The sequence below is a fragment of the Sitophilus oryzae genome, unplaced genomic scaffold (assembly GCF_002938485.1).
Source record: "Sitophilus oryzae breed Bouriz unplaced genomic scaffold, Soryzae_2.0 scaffold_130_pilon_pilon, whole genome shotgun sequence".
In the NCBI taxonomy this organism is placed as follows: domain Eukaryota; kingdom Metazoa; phylum Arthropoda; class Insecta; order Coleoptera; family Curculionidae; genus Sitophilus; species Sitophilus oryzae.
Genome location: NW_022145960.1, coordinates 1,382,928 through 1,399,023, shown reverse-complemented (window position 1 = coordinate 1,399,023; position 16,096 = coordinate 1,382,928). Strand labels below are relative to the sequence as shown.

At 31.6% G+C, this 16,096-nt stretch overlaps 1 protein-coding gene across 5 annotated transcripts in view; it reads right to left on the bottom strand.

Annotated features, from left to right (window-relative positions):
• Positions 1 to 16,096, bottom strand: part of LOC115874979 (protocadherin-like wing polarity protein stan) — a 273,618-nt gene that overhangs the window by 154,385 nt on the left and 103,137 nt on the right. The window lies entirely within an intron of this gene.

The following is a 16,096-nucleotide window of genomic DNA, read 5'->3' as shown; positions in this document are numbered from 1 at the left end:
GAGTTAACCACCCCGTACATTTCTTCTTTTGATGAATATTAAGTCGACGATGTAGGTCTTATTTGTGTCAGTAGTGGCAATTAATAATGCCTGCCACACACACACATCTTGTCAATAATTGCAAACAAAAATAAACAAAACCTCTAAATAATTGATTTCCGATCAAGCAACTGGAGGATTGTCGCACGATGTGTGTGAGAACTTGCATTAGAAGATTTCTCTTTTTAGGTAGAAACATTTATACATCGTATATCAAGTTTGATACATGGTTAATTATTGCCAATTTTAATTTTTAGTCAACTTTTTTTATCATTATCCAAATTAAAAAATAAATTTACCTTCAATTAGTGTTCAAAATATGGTCCATTTATTAAGAGATAATATCAGGGATAATATCCTATACAGTATACGGCACTAAAATTTGTTTTGAATATTTCTAATGACTTCGGCGATGAATGATTTGCCTCAATTTTTATAGTAGCGAAAATATATATTATTTAATTAGGTACAGTTAGTATATTAGGCTTTGTAACATATATGTATATCAACTGCAGCGTCCTCTACCCATATGCATTAAAACAAAAAAATCGAAAACAAAACCTATTTCCCATTCCCGAAGAACAACGACGTAACTGTTAAATAGTTAATTTTACAGGAGATGCGATAAATTAAATATTAAAATTTAAAAATGGCCATTAAAACCTAAAATAAATTGCAATAATTAAAGAAACCTGACTATTTTCGCAATAATTGCACTTTATTTTACGGTATTATGGCCATTTTAAGATTTAAAATTCAGTTTTTCGCCCCTCCTGAAAAATGTATCATGTAACAGTTGCCTGTCGTTCTTCTAAAGCGTAGTATGTAGTATAAGAGATTCAGAACTAAAAACAAATTTTAAAATATAAAAAATGTGCTCTGTAATATTTCAAAATAAAGCGATGTATTTATGCTTCGGGTATATCTTTATTTTTGCAAGCAAAAATATTACCATAGTTTACGAGCGAAAATATTTTGTTAAATTTTTGCACCAGTTTTGCATTCTAGAACGAAACATAATTTTTGATGCCGTTATAAACAGCAGAATTCTAGCAATATGACAAAATAAAAAGCAGCTGCCTGATTGTTGAGATGCAAAATATACATCGAAATTTTAAGTACTGTAAACTATCGATATATGTATGTATGTATATCGTCATTTTTCTAGCGATGTGTTACATCAATATTTTAGAAGAAAATGAGCAATCTAATTTAATTTTGATGACACCACTTTGAGAAAATTTTAACGATACTTATAGATGACACGGGTACGATTACACTCTTGCTCACGGGCCATAGCTATTTATTGGAATGAGAGAGTCCATAATGTTATTGCTCACACCATTTAGATGCTTGAAAAATACAATGTTGAATGTTTTCGATATTCTTTTCATACAAAAAACGAATAATTTTAGTTGCAAAATTCTTGGTTACCTAAAAATTTTTTTTTAGAAAAATTACAATAATTAAACTTAAAAAAAATATTGTAGTATTTTAAAGTGAATTTGAAACTTTAGGTTTATACATAGCAAATTTGATGCTTGATTCAATAAGAAAAAAATTGTGTGAGCACGAGCACTATGTGCGCATACCGGGTGCGTCTCAAAGTGGCTCACCCCTATAACTTTTTTTATTTTACAGATAAAAAAAAACGAGATTTGGTATGTTGGTATATGACATAAATTAGGATTGATTGACGTGTTCAATTGTTTTCGGTCACTTCCTGTTTCACCGTAAATGACAACTTTTGATTTTTAAATGGAACCCTCGATATTATATTTTACTTTATTCAATAGAAAATGACATTCTGAATAGAATGACATATCATATGTCAACTTTTGACATTCTCGCTTAATAAAAAATCGTATTTTAAATTTCAATATAGAATGCCATGGTTATGTTAAAAACATTAATTTTTAATCAAGGAGCCTTGGAAAAATAGATTTGATCGTCAAATGTTTTAGTGTCTTGTCCTGGCCGATTAAAAGATGCCCAAATCGTATTTTTAATCATATCTCAATTTTTTCAAATGGAACGAGGGTGGCTCATTAGCATATTTGGAGAAAGCATTTTTTAGAAATATGTAATTTGATACCATGCACACGCTTGGTATTTCCAGTCAAATTGTTATTATAAACCCCATGTTATAATTTCAAATAAACCATATGCAGAAGTGTCAAAAGTTGACATATGATATGTCATTCTATTCAGAGTGTTATTTTCTATCGAATAAAGTAAAAAAATACCGAGGGTGCCATTTAAAAATCAAAAGTTGTAGTCATTTCCGGTGAAACAGGAAGTGACCGAAAACAATTATTGAATACGTCAATCAATCCTAATTTATTTCATATACTGACATACCAAATCTCATTTTTTTATCTGAAAAAATAAAAAACGTTATAGAGGGTGAGCCACTTTTGAGACGCACCCGGTATAAAATCAAACATGATTTTTAGCTCTATATGAGAAAGAGAAGCTTATCTAACATATCCTATATTTTTTAAAATATAAAGATAACAAAAACATACTTTTATTAATACAATAATAATATAAAATTAATCGTGAATAATAGTAATAATTAGTGAGGCCAGGACCAAAGACATCTAAATGGGTAGACAGAACACTCCATTCATAAAACTCAATTTTTTAGAATCATACATGGTTTTTAGACAACACGGTTAAATTTCGTCTATCTTTCTGTCATTTGCCTCTATCATTGGCTGACGGTGGCGTGAGGTTTTTTTTTATCAGAAATTGATGAATTTTATCAAAAATTGATTGGGATTGCCTCAGACCAATTTTCCATTATAACTAGTTTTGCCTGAGGTCTAACTGAAGGTAACTCTAATTTCACAATCGAAAGCGCCAACAAATAAGAAAATATACGTATTTTTGTAATAATCTACTTATAACTAAGAGTATCTAAATACGCTACTGTAAGCATGGCTAAAGGTAAAAAAAAGTAATGACACTAGGGTGTCATGGGTTAGAATAGTCCATCTTTTTACAAACTATGCACTGGCGAACCATCGTAGATAGTTAAAAACTACTTTAAATAGTGTTCTTTGTAATAAACACTAATAATTATTAGAAAGTTGTTCAAAAGCTACAAAATTTTTCAACTACCGCAGAAAACTCACAACCGCGCGCTGTCAAATATAAGTTGAATAACAAATGAAAACGTCAAATGTCAGCGTAATTCCTACAGATTTCGACAATTTCGTAGTAAAGATGAATCCACAGCGATGCCGCTAGTTGCCATTGTAATTTCCCTATTGTAATATAATTTAATTAGAAAACTAAAAATAATTTCAAAAGTATAATCCTGGCACAATCTATGTATATTAATTAAAGTTATACCAATACAAATATTTAGTTTAACGTTTCTATAGGTACCCAAAAAACATTAATAACAATAATATTTGGAATTCAAACCGTATTCTATCACATACCGCGTAAATCTGTCATCACCGATTTTTGCGGAACACGGTTCGTGATCGCGATAAAATGTAAATTGTTTTGTCTCTCTTTATTTACTCGTAGATGTCTTTGGCCAGGACCCTCTTAGTCTTGGGCTTGCAGTCTAATGAGTAGTCTTGGTTTGGTTTTGCTGCAAGACCCTTTCAATCTTGCAGATAATAACTATCAAAAATGTGCAAAGCTCTTTAAGTCTTGCACTGTCGTTGCGGGTCGCGAATGAGTCTCGTAATCCTATACCATATATTTGGGCGAACTATCAAAGAAATATTACGAACACAAAATGGACGAATTTCCAAACCAACTCTTGGACGAATTTCCAATACAATTCGTGTATCGGCGCATCAGCGTATAGTGAATATGTGGCTAAAAATATGGTTAAAATACATTGATTGGTCTATTTTTTATTTAGCATCATATAGCATTACATTAAATCGACAGCAAAATATTCTTATGCAAGATGTAATAAAAATTAGTTAATTGTTGCATGTTGCACGTTCCTTCTAAGCTCGTTAACAGATTCTTCATCTACAAAGATAATTAGAATGACCCAATTTTAAAGTAAATCCTCACTAACTACTATGCCTGCGTTTCCTATTTTTACGAAGGAATGCGATTCAGTATCAGAGTAGCGTTATAGTTAAGTATAGATAGAATTAAAATGTCTGACGGTTATATAATTATTTCTGATTCGATAACTTCACGCTATAATAAATTCAGGCCATAGATAGTAATTGTTATCAATAAAATTCCTTCGTTATTATGTAGCTATACATTAACTATTCAGAAATTATTTATTACTACACTCAGATGCAAAAAAAACGCAACGGAGAAATTTTTGGTAAAATTTAAAATGTTGTATTTTTGTTACTTAGCCCTATTTTCATGATTTTTTAGCAAGTTGTATATAATTATATCAACTTTAATTCGTAAACTCAGCTTTTCATAAACTTTAGTATTTGGCATATTATACAGGGTTAATCGAATTTTTGTCTGTAAATTTTCCTAAAATATAATTTTGCGGTCAGAACCATGACCCCCGAGCATTTTGTTTTTTAATTCATGTCAATACATGCTTTGGTTAATTTTTAAGAGCGAAATGAACTGATAACAATCAATTTGTAATTTTTCAATTATCAATACTTTTTGATGTAATTTTTTAATGTTTTGGTGACTATTGTCGTCACGTCATATTACACTGCATTGGATACTCTATACTAAATTTAAAAAAACGTTAAAGATTGAATACTCTATACTAAATTTAAAAAAAACGTTAAAGACTAACGATTAACGATACCCCCAGTTCGGGTTTTAATAAACATTAATAACGATAACAGAACTAACGATATTAAAGAAAACATATGTAATACTCAAGTACACAAACAGAAAAAAAATGTAGAAACTATCCTAATACTTATTACTGCTGCCCCCCTTGCCTGCTATAACTGCCTATACAGGGTCCGGCAATAGTGCGTCGGGCACTAGAATAAAAAACTTGAGAATTTTGTTTAAGTGCAAACCGAGGGGTAAACACATAGGGCAAAAAGTGTACACCTACATCCTCTATCCTTAGTACATCCCCTACATCCTCCAGTACATCCTCGGTACATCCCCTACATCCTCGCTACATCCCCTACATCCTCGTACATCCCCTAGTACATCCCCTACATCCTCGGTACATCCACTACATCCTCGATACATCCCCTGGAAATCCTCTTATACATACATTTAGAATCATTTTCGTGATGAACCGTTTTACGTATCTATAAAATACTTTTCGAGATATACTTATCTTGGACACACTGTATATATTTTTTTTAAATTTTATTTGAATGGTAAGAAGAAAGTTAAAATTTTGAACCCTATTATCTCCGAAACTATTAAATATATAAAAAAAGATGAAGCACCATTTCGACTTACATTTACTAGAGGGATATAAAAATTTACAGGGTGTTTTTTATTTAAAATAACAAAATTAAGGTTACTTTACTTACGACGAAACCGGAATTGTTATTTATGTTAGAGCGATCTCCCACTTTATTACGAGCTTTATTATATGTATAACTACACAAAATTTCTCAAACCTCTACAATTTATTGGCTAGTAATATAGTTGACACCTAATATTTTTGTTGAATTCAAAAGGATAAAAAAAATCAAAACCATTTAAAAAAATTATATGGGGTCATCGAGAATCGAACTAAGGCGCGCCAACCCATATCAAATCTTGCCAGAGCTGTAACCATCTCGGCTATTATTGTGCCTACAACAATTCGCCGTTACTTTTATTATACAGGGTGAGTCTTAAATAGGTGCAAATATTTTCAGGGCTGGTAGATCTCGATAAAAGAAACATATTTTTTCTTTACCATTTTTCAAATAAGTCCAAAATAACCGAGTTATTTAAGTTTGAAAATTTAAAAAAAAATGATTTTTTTAATTTTGATAGCCACCTGAATTTTTTCTGTATTTGCATCCCTTTTAGTGCCGTAACCATAGAGTAAAGCTGTAACTATGGTAATATCAGAGATTAAGAATTTATAACGTGGGAAAATTAGCGATGAACAGGCAGTTCTAAAAAGTTTTCGAAAAATATACAGGGAAATTTAAAAGAACATGCACGATTTTTAACATATTTTATTTGCAAAAAAACATCATAGACGTGTTCCTGGGGTCAAAATATACCACCCCTGAAAATATTTGCACTTATTTAAGACTTACCCTGTATAACAGCAGTTTATGCCTCGGTTTATGCAGTTTATGTCGGCGGAAAAAATAACTTAGTCATGCGTAAAGCCCTATATTATGTGCAAAGTTATCAATCTCGTGTTTTGAACCCCAAATAAAAATGAGATCTAGTAGCTACCGAGGATCTACTTTATAAAACAGACCTAAAAATAGGCAACGCTAAAGGCATTCGCATTTATGAACTTCGTTTTTGACGTATAGAGGGTACAATAATAATTATTTACACACACTTCCCTTTAATTCATAACGCTTACGGCACTATGCAATAAGATATGAACACACATGCCAAACACAGTTTTGCATAAACTTATACTAGAGATATGGATTAAAGGCTATATATCTGACTTATACATACATTTTGCGAGATATTTTGAGGTTATGAGTAGGGGTGAGCCACAAAGCCTTGAGTATCGATATTTTTATCGATATATTAAATAAAGGTCCATTTTCACTCCCATGAAATTTGTGCAAATCGGCTTGTGAAAATCGGCTTGTGCAAACTTTATTTAATAAATTCATTGAGAAAAACGGATGTGCACAAGCTAATTCACATACGTGAAAACCAAGTAACGATATATTCGTCCACAAATATCGATATAGCTATCGATATAACAGATACCGCTATATCTCTCTATGAATACTTCATATCGGAAATATCTATATCTATCTATATTCACAATATCGATATTCGATCCTATTTGATTTCGTACAGGGTGGTTGTAAAATATTGAATAAATATCAACATCTCGAGAACCACATTTTTTTGGAAATCGCTCGGCCACATCAATTATTTTAATTTTTCCGGGGCAGATTATGCAAAAAATGAATATTATACAGGGTGTCTCAAAAATGTTTTGTCCAAAACAATTTCTTTTAATGGCAACCCTCGTGGCAACATAATTATTATTTTTCTGCATTTTTGAATTGCCCTTAAAATTCTGAATATTTTCCATGTAAGTGCTATACCCAAATCCAAGCTTTTTGGAGTTATTCTCATTTAAAAATTAAAAAGTGAAAAAAAATATTATTTTATGGATTATCCTTATGGAAAATGTATTCAAAAGACAACCCACAAATTTGGATGACTTGAAACATCGCATTCGGCAAATTACGCCCCAAATAATTCGAAATACATCTGATCAATAAATCAATATGTCTGAAATTATCGAAATATATTTACTCATGTCTTAGGTTTATGTAAAGTGATCTGAAAGGAAGCCAAAAATGCAGTAATATACAGGGTGTTCCATTTAAAAAAATCATCCCGATCCTCTCACACTTTTTTGAGCCACCCTATAGAAGTTAAAATATTTTCCTGAAATACATCCTAGTACATACTTTAGGTCTGCACTTAAACAAGATTCCCAAGTTTTTTATTCTAGGAGCTACAGCTGCCCGACGCACTATTGCCGGACCCTGTATATACGTCCGTTCGTACCGTCATGCGTCATGTCATTGAGGCTGCATATCATATTGCGTTATGTTTTCCCATTCTTCTTTAAGGACCAAGCGAAGTTCATTTAATGTAGCTGCTACTGCTTCGCGACCTCTTACCCTCCTGCCAAGCATTTCCCAAACGTCGAACATATACAGGGTGTCCCAGAAATAAGTGCAAATATATTAAGGGGTGGTAGATCTCGATAAAAGAAACATATTTTCTCTTTATCGTTTTTCAAATAACTCTAAAATAACGGAGTTATTTTACTTTGAAAATTTCCAAGAAAAATGATTTTTTGCTACAATTTTGAGAACCACTCGATCTTTTCTGGATTTTCTTTCTTGTAAATTTAATCTAATACCTATGTTGCCATATTATCAAGAAATTATGTTTTTTAACTAAAAACTAAAAAAATTTCGAAAATTTTTTTCAAAAAATTTCGAATTTTCAAAATTTTTTTTTCGCGAAAAAAACCTCATAGGCGTGTTTCTGGGGTTGAACTATACTACCAGTTAAAATATTTGCACTTATTTCTGGGACACCCTGTATAGTTCACAATAATTACCAAAGCCGCCTGGTCATATTGAAAAATAAGTTCAAAAAGAAATGATAATTGAAAAAACTGCAAATTGTTGGTGGCAAGTTCATTTCGCTCTTAAAAATTAACCAAGGCATGTATTGACATGATCCAAAAAACAAAGTGCTCAGGAGACATGGTTCTGACCGTAAAATTATATTTTAGGAAAATGTATATACGAAATTATTGCACAGGGTGTTTTAAAGTTAGGGTAAAAAACAACTCCTCGATTAACCCTGTATAATATGCCAAATACTAAAGTTTATAAAAACACTGAGTTGACGAATTAAAGTTGATATCATTGCTAAAGTTGACAGCTTGCTAACAAAATCATGAAAATAGGGCTAAAAATAACAACAATATAACATCAAAGCAAACCTTTGAAGGAGGGTAAAAGGACAATAACTCACAATCTTTAAGTTGTTTAATTTAAAAAATTGTAATGCTTAAAAAAGCAAGGGGGGCGACATGTTTCGGGAATTTAAAATATTCCCATCTTCAGGCCCAAAGCTAAAATACAATTACAGAGGTCAAATTTAAAATACAATCACAAACAAGTTAAAAAGTCAAAATTTTTTTATACAAAGTCAAAAAATTATTATATAGGGTGGTCCGAACTGTATTCCGGAAACTTCGGCGGCATATTCTGCAGATAAAGAAAATTTGTGTCTGGTTGTTTTTTGACATGAGAAATTTGATTTTGATGTCCATATGACTCCTACTTGTAGAGGGCGCCACCTACATATTTTTTAACTGGTTTGAAGAGTAATAACTTTTCGTCCGTACGTATATAAAACAGTTGAGTAAAAAAATGTATGTTTACGACGTTTTTTGCGTAAAAAAAGGTTTCTTGGTAAAAATCGTTAGGAGTAATGGTTCTCCAGATATTTGGAATCGAAGTTATCAATACCTGTCATCATTGACATAAATTAAACATGTCGACTAAATAGTTATTAGACTGAAATCATAAATCTGAAATGTTTTTGTGCCAAAAGTTCAACAGAAACTGTTTTATCACCATTATTTTATAATTAATTAAAAAAAAATAAACAGTTCCCAGATTTATCATTTCAGTCAAATAACTATCTACTCAACATGTTACTCAACTTAGTTATTCAATAATGACATGTACTGACTATTTCCATTGTAAATATTTTGAGAACGGTTGCTTGTAGCGACTTTTACCAAGAGATATTTTTTAAGTGAAAAATCACGAAAATGTATATTTTTTCACTCAGTGGTTTTATACAGGTACGGACGAAAAGTTATTACCTTTCAAAACAGTTAAAACACATGCAGGTGGCGCCCCCTGCAAATAAGAGTCGTATTGACATCAAAATCAAATTTCTCATGCCAAAAAACTTCCAGACACCAATTTTCATCCAAATATTGACTTTACTTCAGAAATTATTTGGAAAAAATCGAAATAAAAATGAAACTTCTACACCCTGTATCTCCGAAACTAAGCATTAGGACATATATTTATACGAACTTTTTTGCTTATTTTTATCTGCAGAATATGCTGCCGAAGTTTCTGGAATACAGTCCGGACCACCCTGTATATTTTTTTTTAAATATTATATATTTTATATACATATATTATATAATTTAAAGTTGCAATGAATGAGTTGTTTTTAAATGTTGATGGCTCTAATTGGTTTTATTGATTCTGAGTGGTTGTACTTCCTAAGTGACTTTTGTGTGAGTATGCTTTTATTTTAAAGAACACAAGTTTAATTAAATTAAAATAAAAAATAAGTCTTCTACATATACAGGGTGTTCCAGAAATAAGTGCAAATATTTTAAGGGGTAGTAGATCTCGATAAAAGTAACATATTTTCTCTTTATCGTTTTTCAAATAAGTCCAAAATAACGGAGTTATTTAACTTTGAAAATTTCCAAAAAAAAAATGATTTTTTGCTAAAAATTTGAGAACCACTGGATCTTTTCTGGATTTTCTTTCTTGTAAATTTAATCTAATACCTATGTTGCCATATTATCAAGAAATTATGTTTTTTAACTAAAAACTAAACAAATTTACAAAAAATTTGGAATTTTCAAATTTTTTTTTTCGCGAAAAAAACCTCATAGGCGTGTTTCTGGGGTTGAACTATACTACCAGTTAAAATATTTGCACTTATTTCTGGGACACCCTGTATAAATTAAAATAAATATTAAATTTCTTAAAATTAAACTAAATTAAATATTAATTTTCTACAATAAATAAATTTGAAATATAAATTAAAATTCAACATATACTAATTAAAAAATAAACAAAATTCTTAACTGGTTCTTAACTAACATAACTAAAAAAATTCTATCCTACAAAATTGAATATCAGCATAATATACAGATTGAAGTAATTTACTCTCAACTTACATTACTAATACAAAAAATATATATTAATTATTTATATACAAAAAAAAACATATCACTAAAAATAAATTTAACTATTGCTTAAGTATTTTTCTTTGAATTGTGCACTGAGGTATGATTTGATTATTACCTTGTTTTTTCTTTCAATTTATCTAATTATGGTGGATTATACGGCTCCCCTCCCCTCATGATTTTAGTCTAGTTGTTTTTTAATTTTTCAAATTTAACATACCATATTGTTTTATCTGTGATTGAACAAATTTTGTGATATATATAATAATTTTTTGACTTTGTATAAAAAAAATTTGACTTTTTAACTTGTTTGTGATTGTATTTTAAATTTGACCTCTGTAATTGTATTTTAGCTTTGGGCTTGAAGATGGGAATATTTTAAATTCCCGAAACATGTCGCCCCCCTTACTTTTTTAAGCATTAAATTTTTTTTAAATTAAACAACTTAAAGATTGTCAGTTATTGTCCTTTTACCCTCCTTCAAAGGTTTGCTTTGATAATATGTACTCACACTGGGTTAGAGAACGTTTAGTAAAAATATAACACTTTTAAATTTGACCAAAAATTTCTCCGTTGTGTTTTTTGCATCTGAGTGTATTAAAAATAAATTATTACAGTAGAGGGTTCGAACCTTTGATGTTACAACAAAATAAAACACTGATTCGCCACAATACACCAAAACTACTGATGAGTTTTAATAATCTGCTGACGATGCTAACATGGCTAGCGAAACGCGCATCCACTTAAAAAGTAAAGTGTTTTGGTGTATTATGGTGAATTAGTGTTTTATTTTGTTCCAAAAATAAGTTATTCAGAAGTAAATAAAATTATATATTGCAAACCTTTCACCCTCTTAGAGGAATTATATCCAAAAAAAGCTTCTAAAGCATAATTACGTCACTTTGAATGTGGTAGACAATTATTCAGTATTGATACTTTCAGTATTGAACTCACCCGTGAATTAGTTGGCGCAGTCAAGCATGAGGCTTTCAACTAAGAATACCTGCACTGGAGCATTTAATGAGTGGTTGCTATATTGTTGAAATTTCCATACTTGGATTGCTAAAGATTTTATTATTGTTAGATATGAACACGGCCTCTTTAATTTGCGCTTTTTTCAATGGGGTACTTTGTGGACAACCTGAGCTGCTAAAGCGGCCCATACATTATCAAAAAAATAGCGCAACAAAGCGATGCGCAACGTTGCGTTGCACAACTGATTCAGCGATCCATACACTATCAAACAAGTTGCGCAACAAAGCGATGCGCAACATTCCGTTGCACGACTGCATCACCCATGCACTTACCAAAATTTTGGTCAAACTTTTTATTAAAAGTTGTGCATTGTTTGAGAAACAATCATGTCCTCAATTGCCATTACGTCAACTATTATCGTATATACCCTAGATGATGTCAATGATACCAAAAACAAAAAAGAAAACAAAGAATTTAGATGAAAGAACTAAAATATTGCACAACGAAACACAACACACACGCATACACAACGCGCTGCGCAAACGCCTGTTGCACTAAAGAATTCAAACATTCTTGAAACTTATCAAACAATTGCGCAACGCATCAAACGTTACCATAAGCGGCCCATACATTATCAAACAAATTGCGCAACAAAGCGATGCGAAACGTTGCGTTGCACAACTGATTCAGCGGTCCATACACTATCAAACAAGTTGCGCAAAAAAGCGATGCGCAACGTTCCGTTGCACAACTGCATCACCCATGCACTTAGTAAAATTTTGATCAAACTTTTTATTAAAAGTTGTGCATTGTTTGAGAAACAATCATACGTCCTCAATTGCCATTGCGTCAATTATTATCGTAGATACCCTAGATGATGTCGATGATACCTAAAACAAAAAAGAAAACAAAGAATTTGGATGAAAAAACTAAAATATTGCACAACGAAGCATAACACACACATACACAACGCGCTGCGCAAACGCCTGTTGCACAAAAGAATTCAAACATTCTTTAAACTTATCAAACAATTGCGCAACGCATCAAACGTTACCATACATAGGCAACTCGTTGCGCAACAGCCTGTGTTGCGCAATTTGTTTGATAATGTATGGGCCGCTTAAGGATTTTATACATAAAATGGTCGGAAGCCCGGGTTGTCCACAAAGAACTCCATTGGAAACAGCGCAAATTTAAAGAGGCCATATTTATATCTAACAAAAATAAAATCTTTAGTAATCCAAGTATTGAAATTTCAACAATATGGTAACCACTCATTAAACGCTCCAGTGCAGGTATTCTTAGTGGACAACCTCATGCTTGACTGCACCCAACTAATTCACTCGGTGAGCGTTCGGCTCTAGTATATAGGCTCAGAAATTTTAGCATTTAGATTAGTTCACACTTGATAACGGTCAGTGATACTTCTGACAATGACTGATGATACTTCTAACAATGAACAAAAAATACAAAGACAATGAATGTCCGAAATTCTTTCAGTTTCAATAATTATGTCGCTTATGGAACATGAGCAAATTTTTATGCTTCTACAGCAACAGTTACAACTGTATTCAAACTTTCATTTTTAATTTCACTTTTAAGGGATAGATTTTTAGAATATCTTCTTAGTAGTCAACTACTTTCACTTAAGGAACATTGGTGCAAATTTGTATGTTTCATATAAACTGTGACACCTTTAAGTAATGCATTTCTTAAAATCACTTCTTCTAAGTGTTCAATTGTTTCACTAAAGAAAATTCTGTGCAAATGAGTATGCTTCTAAAGCTTCGCCAAAAAACTATTGCGCCATACGTTATTCCCATAAGGAAGATCCCCTATGCATAGTTTCTTAGGGCTCACTTACTTCAAAGAGACTTCGGGCAAAATTACTTTCATATAGGTCAAACGGTTTTTGGCTGTACGTTTGATAGCTAAATCAATCAACATTAATTTTATATAGACAGTGAATATAATCTGACCAAGAGAAGGAGATCCCTGACAATTACAGTTGTGTCTGCCATATTAATTCACAGGTAAATCGTATTTTCTGTCATTTTTTGGATGACGTCCGTCGAAATTTTAACGTCGTTGGACAGACTATATTGACAATTGGCAGATTCAAAATTATTGTCTGTTTAACAGCGTTTTTCCAATAGTAATTAGTAATGCAAATTTTTGGTTTTGAAATTCCATGCCATACCAATTTTATTATATTATTAAATTATACCTACGTAATATTCTAAACTAATTTTCTAAATGTATTCTATATCTAACTTAAGCCGTTGAGTAAATTAAAAAAAAATGCTTGAAAATAAATTTACTGCATTATTTGCAAAAACTGTCTATTCACTTAAAAATTCCTACTAATAAATACTAGTCAGGTAAGACGAACTAATAAACAGTTGTGTTTTCATAATGGTAATACTCCAATACAATCCAGAATTACAAAATAGTCTAATAGATTACTAATAGATTACAATTGAACAGAAAAGTGAGAAAACCCACTACCACAGATCCTGTAATATATTGACATGAAAATCAGCACACAAGGCCAGAAATGCCGATCTTGGTATATCGTTACAGTGTAGTTAGACGGTTAGTTTTAAGAATCTCCTGAAAAAGGCCTAACAAACCGAAACATATACATATGTAGAGATAAAGTTACTCTCATTAAATTTGATACATACATCTAAAAGCGTGTTTTATTAAAATACTAATATTTCAATGATATTTCACAACGAACCAACTGACTCAGTACTATTTAATACTCCCATAAATCTTAGCATGTCATTTTTAGAAAAAGTAAAACTCTAATTTTTATATCTTACTATCTTATTCTTATATCTAACTGCCCTTGATTTTTAATTTAACAAGGAATCATTGAATCATTATAATATTTTTGCACTTATTTTAAAACGCTGTGTTAATCCATAAAGCCTTTATTCTTAATGTATTCCAGAGATGCCAGTAAATTAATCAAACTAAAAGCTGAAATATTTGAAGGAGAATCCTTTTTCGGGCGCCTCTACTTCTGATGCCACTCCGACGACCATTTCGTAATTTGAAAATAACGACTGCCGCTTTTTAAATTATACGTTTTTAGTTCTCTCTGCCGTTTCCTCCATATAATCGGAACTGACGGCCGTTCAAAAAAGATTAAAATCATCAGAGTCGATATTGATTATATTCAGTTAGTGGGTACGGTTGACTAGATACAGTTAGAATCGGGGGAATCGCGAAGATCGTTTGATCTATAAGAAACTTGACGTTTCACGAGAACTAAATGCGTGGAAGTAAATTGAATTTTGTATTTAAATTGAATCGTTCATTGTTTGTACTCTTCTTCTTTCAGTGCCATGCCCTATACAGAGCGTTGGCGACCTCGGCCCCGCATGAACAGGGACATCATTTGAAGTGTCTCACTCAATTTATAATTTTCTCTTTCGTATTTAATGTTAGTAGAAAGATTTTCTAATGCATGCATTTTTTGCGAGGATGCCGATTTTCTAACTCATTTTTTAAAATGTCAACTTTGACAGATACGACGCCATCTTGATTTCTTTTAAATGGAAACCCACACATATTTACGATCTTCCGCTAGACATATTGTTCATTTATTGTGTTATCACAGTTTCTGTGGTGGTGTTCACAGTGGAAAATATCCAAGTTTTTTTGAAGAAAAAGATGCGTTGTGTCTGCATTCAATATTTAAGATCGCAAAATTATAGAACTTTTATTCTAAGATCTAATATTCTTGGGCATTCTAATCGTTTTTAATGGAACATAATACTTTAATAAAAAAATAGATATAATGGTACCTTATCTGGGTCATTTAATACCAGCATACTATATAATTTTGCAGTTTATTACGTTCTTTCATTGTACTTCCGTGATTTAAAATAAAATAATATTCACAGGAAATTACTACCTTATTAACTTATGAGAAGTAGGTAACAACAAAACAAAAGTTAAAATGTATCTTTGTAACTAGTTTATTATTAGAATACTAAAACAGAATATACATTTGTCTTGTAGAACATTCATCAGTTTGATCTTACCAGACAGTTTTGCAGTATAAATGTAAAATGTTTAGGAGTTAGGAGGGGGGTTAATCACCGCGACTTTACAGATCTATTGTGTGTTCCCCTTTCTTGAGTTCTAACTCATCATACAGTCTCAGGGTTTTGACAAAAGCCAGTTTTTTTATAGATGATTGGCCTAAAACCCTCCTCTTTCTCCGGCCTCTGTAGTCCCCGCGAAAACCGCCGGCGCCGTTAGGCATTACTTCGCAGGGAAAGGCTCTAGCTATTGCTCTTCCTTCCATTAAATGAAGTCAATGCTTCTCTTCCTCTAACCGTTCTTGTTGCTGGCTTGTTTCCTCTCTAAAGAACGCAGGTGTTGAAGCACTTTCGTTGCAAAAGTATTGGTCACGTTCCAAGATGCCTTCAAAGAAAG